Raw genomic sequence first — 11,357 nt, forward strand, 5'->3', positions numbered from 1 at the left:
TTGATAGCGGTGTTAGTAACTACACCGAAACGTTGCTCTAACTGTAAAGAAGTTGTTCATCCATATATTGCTATCCTTCCTGATATGTCATGGTTACATGAGGATTATTAGTCCCGACTCAACTTTACTCAGTGTTTAGTGTCACGGGACAATCGACAAAAGGTATCCCTCCCAACTGATGAGTGAGTTTAGTTTTACGCCGCACTCAGCAATATTCCACCTATATGGTAGCGGTCTGTAAATAATCGAGTCTGGACCAGACAATCCAGTGATTAACAGCACGAGCATCGATCTGCGCATTTGGGAACCGATGACATGTGTCAACCAAGTCAGCGAGCCTGACCACCCGATCCCGTTAGTCTCTTACTTAAGATCAATATCCTAACCCGGACCTTCACGGGTCCCCATCTGATGCTATCTGAGGAAACATCTGTACGCCCGATCCTTATCGGAACATCGCAATATTTCATTAAGCTACATGCTATCATAAGACAGGACCACACGTAGTTCCTAACGGAGTGCATTACCATAAAACGAAATGCACTCTTGTATTTTCAGAATGTTGTGACGGTGGAATGTCTCCAGGTCTGTCTCCATTCGCAAATCAAGTCGATGTGAATAAGCTGGAAAGCAGATATGAAGGTTACGACATAATTCAGATACAACAGCTCAAGTAGAAGCCCCGGTAACTGTAAATGCAGCTGTTTTGCACATATATAGTGTTGCAACTGTAGTTTTCAATATTATGTAAATATCACGATTTCTAAGAGGAGGATGGGTGGTAGAACCGTTTCCGGCATATATTATGTAGACTTGGTAATACACTACAAACGCAAAATATGGGAACATCCTAAAACTTGATAGTCATATATAAACTGAAACGTGGTGAGGTCATTTATACTCTTAGGTAAATGCAACTATTTGTGTGCTTAATAGGCGCTTTAAACGACATGTTGGAACATGCAGTGAGCAATTGATTCAATATTCGTTGAGTTTGAGTGAAATGAAACATTGTTAAAAACAGCGAAAAACAAGGATGCTGAAACACACCAGCACCATGTGTGATTCAAACTCCCAAACACAACAGCCTAGAGCTTGTGGAAGACAGACTTCCCATGCAGCTTGTGGCAAATGGGCACAGGCAGTTGTGAATCCGAAGGGCTTGGCCCATAACATATCGGTCATCTGCCCATATTCCAGAGCGAGGTCTGTCCTTTACTCCACCAGTGGCCTGGAACCTCTCCCTCAGTCTGTGCATGACACCTGAAGACGGAGAACAACACTTCTTATGGATTCACCATCCTGTAACCATGCAATGGTCCTGTTGCGGGCGCTTAACTGTTTGCACTGTGGCATGGTGAAGAAGTTTTGAGGCGTCCATGCTGTCTGTAGCCTCTTTTAAAGGAAACGTTGCCACAAGCTGCGTGGGAATTCTGTCTTTCACATGCACTAGGCTGTTAATTTCCAGCAAATGAATGAGCCAAGGGACACCAAAGCATAACTGGAATAAAGTGACTGTGCATTATTTGATGTTATGCCATTTCTAATGCAAAAGATTAGATAAGATTATATGATTTGTAGTGCTTTCCTTAATCACTGATTAACTGTTGACTTTTTTATGCTGTATGCTTATTGTTATCAGCGGTTCAGTTGAACGAAACCCCGGCCCAGACACCAGATCCACTGAGGCGTCAAAAAAGAATTCACTATCACAAACCAAGCTACCAAGTTACAATCAAGAAAAGGGAGGCAACTCAGGGGCGCTAAGTATAGCTGACATTCTTGTCCCTCTCCAACGTATGGAGGATAAATTTGACCGCATTAGTGTTAGCATCCGGTCTGATGTCAACAAGCTTGAGAAACAGTTAGGTGATTGCGTGGAAAGCCTGAACGATGTTTAACACTTGAGAACAGAAAATAAGGCCTTGAAGGCCAAAGTTGGTAAGCTTGAAGATGCATTGAAGCGTAACAACATAATTATTAAGGGTCTAGAAGAAAGTAGTGATGAATCTTGGTCTGAAACTGAAAACAAGGTACGGAATTTCCTGGTAAACGATCTTGACATCACCGACGCTCTTGAACACAGTTAATTCCCAATCGAACGAGCTTCATGCTCAGGCAAAAAGGTGCCAGCTTCTTCAAGAATAATTTGTGTTCAATTCGGGAGATTTAAACATAAACAAACTGTGTTGCAGGCTTTCCGAGAAAATAGGAAGAGGCATGGATCTGTGCCAGGTGAGGGAACCTCCAAAGTTATCATCAAAGAAGACTACAGTCAGGATGTCCGAGAGAAACAACGAAAACTCTATCCCTACATAGAAAGGGCTAGAGAGCTTTGTGGTGCAAAATCGAAAATAATTTTACGGCATGACAAGTTGTTGATGGCAGATCATTCATTTTTGATGACACGAGAGACTGTATCAATGCTCTGGATAAAGACCCACCACCTACCTGGATGAATGGATAAGGGTGTGGCCCGGCCCAGAGTACAAACTTAACTGAAAATAATGACTTAATTAACATAATAACATGGAACATTTGTGGACTGAGGAAACCTATAAATGAATCTTTGAAATCTTTTTTGTGTAATTTTGATATTATTAGTTTGTGTGAAATTTTTTGTGACAATATTGACGAATTCTCTGATCTTCTCCCAGGCGATGAACATTTTTCACTAGTGAGAGACTACAGTGGAAAAGGTAGAAGATCAGGCGGTATTTGTGGTTATATTAAGAAAACAATTGCACACTTCTTTAAACGAATTACTCTCAATTTCGAGGATGGCATATATTTTTATGTAAGAAAGGCACCCGCGCACTTTCATAACTCTCTAATCATGTCTTGTGCTTACGTATCCCCTGAAAATTCCAAGTTTTACTTAGGTAAGCCAGAGCCAAATGGTGTTGAACAAATTAGGGTCAGTGACCAAATTTGCATGGGCATTTTGTAGCTTGGGCAGTTCGACTGGTACTTATGAGATATACAACGGCAAATCAGGAAGTACTTGTTCGATGTCCTCCCATTACGCAGACAGGCATTTAGCAGACACCTTAAAACGTGTTACATTCATTGTTTTCTATTTTATACAATAACGCACGTCGGCATCAGACTCGCTATTTGTCAGTAGTGTGTGTCGTGAAAGTTGTTCTGTATTCTAGGATCCTAATTTGTTTCAAAAAAATAATTCCCTTGTAATTTTTGTAGAAGATAATTTCTATTTTTCCCCGTCTGAAGCATAATCATCCATTTCAGAAATGACATCAAGAACATATTTTATTGCTTCAGAATCCATGGATACTGTTGAGTTGTGAGGTAAAGTCAAAGTGAAAGCCATCAGCACAGGCACATATATGACGTCATGTCACCTCTGCTCATTAACTGTCGGGTGTTTCCGTAATAAGCGGAAATACGAGTACGTTTTTTGTCTGTTTTGTTGCAAGTGCACAAACTTTTTGTTCAAGTTTCGGAAGGTGACTTTTAGAATTCCTTTACCTCTATGAAAAGTTTTTTTTCTCTAGTATTTACCTTTAAGCATGAAATATTCCTTTTGAAGAAAAGGTTCAGGGAAAAGGTTGACATCTTCGGTCAAAGGCTTTGTTCATAAATTTCATCTTTATACGACGTTTATGGTAGGATGTATGCATGCGCTCTATTAGAAAGACGTGCTATTGACATATGATTTGATGTAACTTTCTTGCTTTGTGACTTTTGGTTGTATGTGAGTAATAAACTGGTGACACTAATCAAACAAAACAAACACAAACAACAGAAGAGGATGAGCCTTGTATTATACTTTCGTAATATGTTATATGATAGCCATTCTTATCGTTTAAATTTGTAGTGTAGTATGGTAATCAGAATTGCTCTAGCATAGGCTATCCGTCCACTGACGTATTTCGACATAGCTGGAACACCACGTGTTCTTCTACTCGTTACACATTATATCTACAGTTTCGCATGACAGAGAAGCCGTCAAGACCGTGAGCGGGATTATTTTAAAGTATGTATGTATGTATGTATGTATGTATGTATGTATGTATGTATGTATGTATGTATGTATGTATGTATGTATGTATGTATGTATGTATGTATGTATGTATGTATGTGTGTGTGTGTGTGTGTGTATGTGTGTGTGTGTGTGTGTGTGTGTGTGTGTATGTGTGTGTGTATATGTGTGTGTGTGTGTGTGTGTATGTATGTATGTATGTTTATATGTTACAGACCGTGAGCAGGATTATTTTAAAGTATGTATGTATGTATGTGTGTGTGTGTGCTGTTTCAGACCGTGAGCAGGATTATTTTAAAGTATGTATGTATGTATGTATGTATGTATGTATGTATGTATGTATGTATGTATGTATGTATGTATGTATGTATGTATGTATGTATGTATGTATGTATGTATGTATGTATGTATGTATGTATGTATGTATGTATGTATGTATGTATGTTTACTGTTACAGACATGAGTAAGGGTGTCAATTCTGGTGCTGATACTTTCACGTTGCCGTTCTCATTGATTCTGGTCATCGTACAGTTATGGTTAACTTTCATTCATTGTTTGTGTATGGTCTGCACCGAGCAGAGTGTCCATTGGTTATTGGTATAGTGGGAAGTGGTAGAAGTCAGCTTGCAGTGGCCAGTACGTTCGATGCTTCACAATCTGTGATTAGCGGACGGTGGAACAGGTACAACAAATATGTTTACGATCGACCTCGCTCAAGGCGTAGCAGATCAAAGACAAGGGCACATGATCAATTGATCCGTAAACAGATTCTACGAAATCGAGCTAAGACGACGACGAACCGAATTGCTGCAAACCATGAGACTACCGGAGTAAGACGTCTAATTCAGGCGATTAGAAGTCAGCATGCAACTCATCTCCATGGCCACATGTTGTACAGCCCCTACAAACCGACAGGCTAACAGCAGTCAACAATGGTGTACACTACGTCGAAACTATGGTCACTGGTATTGAGTCAGGAGTCCCGTTGAGATTCCTCATGATATATATCCTTATAGTGAGGTTCCCCGGATAGTACTACCGGGACAACATGTATGTATCCTAGTTGTACTCTTGCAACAAGTGTGGGTCGACGGTTCAGAACGACAACCTCCGTGCTAACTGTGCACGAATCGTTAATCTTCACCTCCTTCCATCCATAATATGTTGTTGTCAGCAGAGAACCCAAACCTGTCCCTCATTGAACATTTCCATGATATGATAGGGAGACACGTGCGTCCACTTAGGATCCCCACACAGTGCCTCGTCCAGTGAATGAATATTTGACAAATCATGGCGGTATTACGCACTATTGATCCAAAAACATCAACTTCGAAGTTTCCCATTTCACCCTTTCTGGCCCTTTAAGATAGTCGGCGTACATAAAATATGCTAACATACTTCACTACTGATTGATATGTGTATCCACTGCATTCAGCAGTATCATTCAATGTTTACAGGAAACTAATGCATCTTACATTTTGGACTATTTGTAGTTACCTAGTACCTTCATTCTAAAGACTTCAAGTAAATTGCCTTTTTAAACTGTAACCTGATAGTGTGTGACCCTTATCGAACCAGTATATTTTTTCTCCTTGTCCACCTCCCTCCCTCACTTGCTCCCTAATGTTCGTTAACAATATACTCGTTGTTCTGTTTTGTTTAGCTGCGGAGTCCGGGCATCGGTATACCGGTCGCCAACAATAATCTCAGTGGCGTGACTACATTCCACAGGCTACTTGCAGTTCAGATTACCAAGCTTTTACTTTCATTTCCGGGTTGTAGTGGCAATCCTGCTTGAGGCACTGGCGTTACAATTGTCAAATCTTGATCAATTATCAACAGACCCATTGCTCGTTTGTCCTGCGATTGGCACTGGATCTGGAATGTCTGGTCCATGATCTATTGCCATCACTGTTTCAATCAGGAACTGAATAGAAATTTCACCATCATTAATGCCAACTGAATGTCCTATACACATGTGCATACCTTTGACATCAGTTGTCGTTTGATTACTAGCTGAGCACTCTCTTGTTACATCGAATATCAGATTGTCATATAGTGTTGCCGAGTGCTTTGATTATCTTATTGCAACGAGTTTTGAACGTGTTTCATAAGACTTGCGCTGAGGGAAATGAATCTGTAGTAGTGACAGCCACATCGATGTTTGATGGGATTTGTATAACCAAAACAGGTCCAACACAGTGCTTACGTTGTAACCATGAAAACTGTTTAGCTGTTACTCTGTTACCTATCAGTAATATATATGTTGGCTTTAATTGACTTCCATGGGGCTGATCTGTTAACCTTCGAAAGTATATCAAGTAGATATGCGCCTATCATATAAAAAGCGTTGATATTTTCGTGAAATGTCATTAGTTCCACAGTCAATCGGTCACTTCCCGGACTGACTACAAGCGCTCCGACCACTAAAGTAGTATATTTTCAAATTGCATAACAGGTGGTAATCACCACTGGCCAGGTATAGAGCATAAATGGATCTAGAAGATCGTATCCACATTTCCACAGATCCCCCACTGTAACATTACTGGTGTGAACTGGAACATTGTCCTGATGGAGAACAAAGTGTCCAGCTTCAAATTCTTTGACCCAATCGTTTCAGTAAGTGTTCACCGTTCATACATGAAGTTATAAATAGCCAAGGTGTATTATACCTGTCTCACCCAAACGAATGGGGTTAAACCTTCATTGTGGATCATTCATGCATGCAGTTAAACCACTGTGCAAATACAAATTTGTCTCATATATGCTTTAATATCCCGGTAACCATTCTCATTTCCTTGGGAACTACACATTGCTCAAGCCACAGGCTATCGCCTCATATCAGAATACTCTTTCACAACTGAGTGTCTCCTGGTATCATGAAATGCGAGTCGAAATTGTAAGTTTATTTCTTTCACTTTGGGTAAGCATCTTAGCGGAATATATTATGAATTAATCCCTCTACCAGTAGAATCTATACACACATGCTTTAGTAAAGCAACACCTTAATCCAAGACCCTTTTAACAAGAATTGATTCAAACAAGCGAGGGCGTAAAGCACACTGGAATAAAAGTAATACAACAGCAGTAAATGCTCTTCGGATTTCTGAACTGATTTAAAAGCTGACAGTACATCATACGTAGACAATTCGAGTAATATTTCTGGATTTAACCTGTCTGTGTGACTTTGTAAGGGGGTTATGGTGAAGTAACAGTATGGCAGTTTGAATCGGAGCTAAACCGTTCAAACTGAATTGGTATTGCTGGCCTTTTTCTCGTCCTGGCTTGTAGCTGTACCGGCAAATAACAAGCCAGAGAAGAGTACATGAATGAAGTAGTGATTTTAACGCATTTATTTAATGAATATTAAGAAAATACAGCATACACGTGAATAATGCATATAAATTGCTAAGCAGTAATACTACAAATAGGCCCGGTGTTTTAAAACAAATATGAATAGATTTCAACAGATTTTGTGAACTATCAGTTGGTTTTGAACTTCCCTTCAAAACAGTATACTTTTTTTATCCCTTTTTGTCAAAGTATGAATTGTGAAGCATTCAAGTTCATGGATACCATCGGCCTACGCAGAGTTAATCACGCTGTAGACTCTACCAATTAACACCCAATTACCTTATTTTTACTATTTAATCCCGTCTGCTCATTGGCTTCATAGCCCGTGCTGTTCGATGTATGTGCCAACTGTTATCAGTTACAAGGTGTTGTTAATCTGCTGGTTGTCATAACATATTATGTATATCTACTTCTCGTGATTTTTACCTTGCCAACGTCGTACGAATCTATACCGAAACGTTGCAATATGCAATAAACGATGTCGATCAAACAATTAGTACCATGTTGGACATGATGTTTGTTATAATCCACAGGTATGTAAAAATAAACACATCAACCGGACAATGAATTTTTTAGTTCCTGCGACATCAATTAAAAACGATTATTCGCGTTTTTCACACGCGTTTCCGTGAACACAGAGAAACTCGAGGTAGTGGTGTTACATTGTGTGATAAATATAGTTATGTGCATTTCATATGCAGAGCTGGGTTTCATGCAATATGGAATGAACTTATGTGAAAGGAAAATGTATCCTTTACGTTCTTATACCGCAGTAACACTGTATCATATTGGAACCTAATTGATGATGCCATTGCAAATGCCATTGATCTAGACATGTACACTATAATTTCAATTCAGGTGGCTGGCTTGAAAATACGACAAATTATTCATAAGGTCCATACGGACTTAAGCAAGTAATATCTGAACCTACTCGGATAACATGTACACTGATTTATTTCAGTGAATAATGTACGAACTTGGGGAGCATTTAATTCTGTTTGTAGAGACCACTGTCAAGCGTTTGTTAATGTCAACAAGTAATATAGCCATCTATTATTTACAAACGGAAAATATAAGACTACCGCCAAGCAAATACAAAAATCATATTGAAATTATAAGTACTACTTCCTATTAAAACAGGAATTATCGATTGAATAACTGAGCAGCTTACTAAGGTAGTTCCACATTGGTGTGACGAATATTCCTAAAAGAAAAGTATCGCGAAGATATTATTTAAATGTGTCTTTAGATATGTATATAACTATTTGAGAGATAACTGATTATTTAATCATCAGTGACTCCACAAAATCCTGATAATATGTCTGTACAGTTTTATACCTGAAGCTTTAGATGATTTTTAAAGAAGAAAAATGAGTTTTGGTGACTTTATTAATACGATCGTTCGACTTAAGGCAATCAAGGCAGTCTCCTTAAATGGTTTGAAAGGTACGTGACCGATAGGAATCCACCACAAGCTGAAGTACCTCAGGGTGCCGTATTAGGACCTCTGGTGTTATATGATGATATGGCAACAAAGTCAGTGATATCAATATTCACCTGGAAGCAACAGTGTTCAAACTCCCGAAACAGGCCCAGACTGAGCATTCAGGGTGACAAGTACCGCTGTTCACTGTTCTCCATGTAATGTAATATGGATGCGCATGCATCACGTATGTTGTCAACATGCCTTCTGTAAGATTCCGTGCACTGCTGAATAAGTTCACATGTTTCAGAAGCTTCCAGATTATTCTCCACCCCCAGTCTAAATTTTGTAACTAGCACGCCAATGTGTCGCTATTGATGACAGTATTAGATTATGTTATCGGTCACTATTGATGGTAGTATTACTTCCTGTTATCGGTCACTATAGAGGATATTACGCTTTTTAAAAGAAACCCAGAAACACACAGGTGATTTTGAGAATATTGGACTCGCGTAGCTGCGGCAAAAACAGTACAAATATACTATTTGTTTCTAAAACGTCGTTTTTGTGTGATTGTAAGCACAAAGATGCGGCAATTTAAAAATTTTCCCTTGTTTTAGAAGCGTTGAAGAAATATTCGCCAAAAGGTCACCAAGAAAACATGCAAAGCTTACTTTCACGTGCAACAAGTAAGCGGAAAAGCATTCGGTATCGATAACTATAAATAGGCAAACGTTGTGTTTAATCTTGTCATTCGCTTTTGCATGGATAAGAGGAAATCATCATGCCACGCCTGAGTGGCGCCAATCGAAATATCGCCATATGCCGCCTTGAAGCTGGGGAGTCTCTTTCTGCAGTTGTCCAACATTTCAACGTTCATCAGAGCACCATATCTCGCCTTTGGGGTCGTTTCCTGCAGACCAATTCCTCCCAAGATCGCCCGAGAAGCGGTTGTCCAAGAGTTACCGCCCAAGCCAAGGACCGCTACATTTGGGTTGCTCACTTGCGTCATCGTCTTGCCACAGCCGTGGAGCGCATCCCTGGTTTGAGAAGAATTTCCGACCAAACTGTCAGTGGAGCTTTGACCAAGAAGGCCAGTTATCGCCCCAGTTTTGAGAGATTTCCATTGGCGCAATAACTTGCGGTGGTGTCGAAGGGTCTGGAATCTTTGAAACTGGAGGCGAGCCTGTTTCTGTGATGAATAACGATTTCTTCTTCACCGGCAAGGTGGAAGACAGCATGTTTACCATCTGAGAAATGAACGTTTTACCCCTACTTGCATTCGACAGGTCGACAGATTCGGTGGAGAGAGTGTCATGGTGTGGAGTGCGATATCAAGCACACAAAGATCTGATTTAGTGGTGGTTCAGGGGAATTTGACAGCAAAACGGTATTTCGTCTCGACTTATCCGAGACGGTTCCGAGCAGTAATTGCGACCAATAGTGGCCATACCAAGTACTGACTTTGACGCCAACACACCAATAAAGGCTGTTGTGTTGGCGAACTCTTTGTCTGTAGACGTGTAACATTTCACCCATTTACCATTGAAATTACATGAAATAATTGCTCTTAAACTGCCTCAATAAACTCTTCTAAATATAATAATAATAATAATAATAATAATGAACATGTCCAGGGCGTCATGGAAAATGATGCTTTCAAACTTCTGTGGAATAGGCCCATATACAGCCTCAGAAGAATTCCTGCCAACAAACCTGATCTTGTCCTTTTTGATAAAGCCAATGAATTTATTTATATCATTGAATTTTCTGTCCCTTTTGACACCAATGTGATTGGCAAGATTCAGGAAAAGCATGATAAATATGCGGACCTCGCCTTTGAAATGTCTCGCTTGCATCCCAAGTACACTGTCGCCAGGCTCCCCATTGTTCTCGGTGCCCTTGGATTGGTACCTCCTGATCTCTTGAAGCAGATCAGGAGAGTGCCCGGGTTCTCCACCGGGAGTACAGCCCTTCTGACACTCTGGGTAATGCAGAAGGCTGCAGTGTTGGGGAGCCTTCATATTCTCCGGAAAGTTCTTGGTGGGTTCGACTAGGCAGCGTTTCCTGGGAGAAGTCCCATTTGCTGTCTGGGCTGCGTGTAGAGGGGGCAAGGGCCCTGAGCTGATGATGAGCCTTACCAGCCTGACTGTGCCAGGATCACCCGAACCCTCTCTGCTGCATACTATCTTTAATCTGTAAAACATAATAATAATAATGTGGGTATTTATATAGCGCTACATCCAGGTACTAATACCCGCTCATGGCGCTACAATACTATAGGAGACAAGAAAATAGGTAAAACTATTTACAGAGAGACAATTGAACATAGAAAGTCTAGTAATAGGCAAGACGAAAAAAGTGGGTTTTTAGAGACGATTTAAATGTGTCCAAAGATTCAGCATTCTTGATTTGAGTGGGCAAGTTGTTCCAGAGACTGGCGGCTGCGTGTTGGAATGATCTTTTCCCATAGGATGAGAGTCGAACTTTAGGAATGACAAGTAGCTGGTGATTCTGGGACCGTAATGGTCGGGTTGGAATGTACTGACACAGAAGACTGGAGAGGTATTCAGG

At 40.2% G+C, this 11,357-nt stretch overlaps 1 long non-coding RNA gene across 1 annotated transcript; it reads left to right on the plus strand.

The window, feature by feature from the left end:
- Nucleotides 1-563: 563 nt before the first annotated feature.
- Nucleotides 564-2,381, plus strand: LOC124273327. Its single transcript, XR_006897612.1, has 3 exons — nt 564-685; nt 1,643-1,941; nt 2,196-2,381. It is a non-coding gene; the product is annotated as an uncharacterized LOC124273327 (long non-coding RNA).
- The last annotated feature ends 8,976 nt before the right edge of the window (nt 2,382-11,357 follow it).

This window comes from Haliotis rubra, unplaced genomic scaffold, assembly GCF_003918875.1.
Source record: "Haliotis rubra isolate DU_JTF1 unplaced genomic scaffold, ASM391887v1 Scf18, whole genome shotgun sequence".
In the NCBI taxonomy this organism is placed as follows: domain Eukaryota; kingdom Metazoa; phylum Mollusca; class Gastropoda; order Lepetellida; family Haliotidae; genus Haliotis; species Haliotis rubra.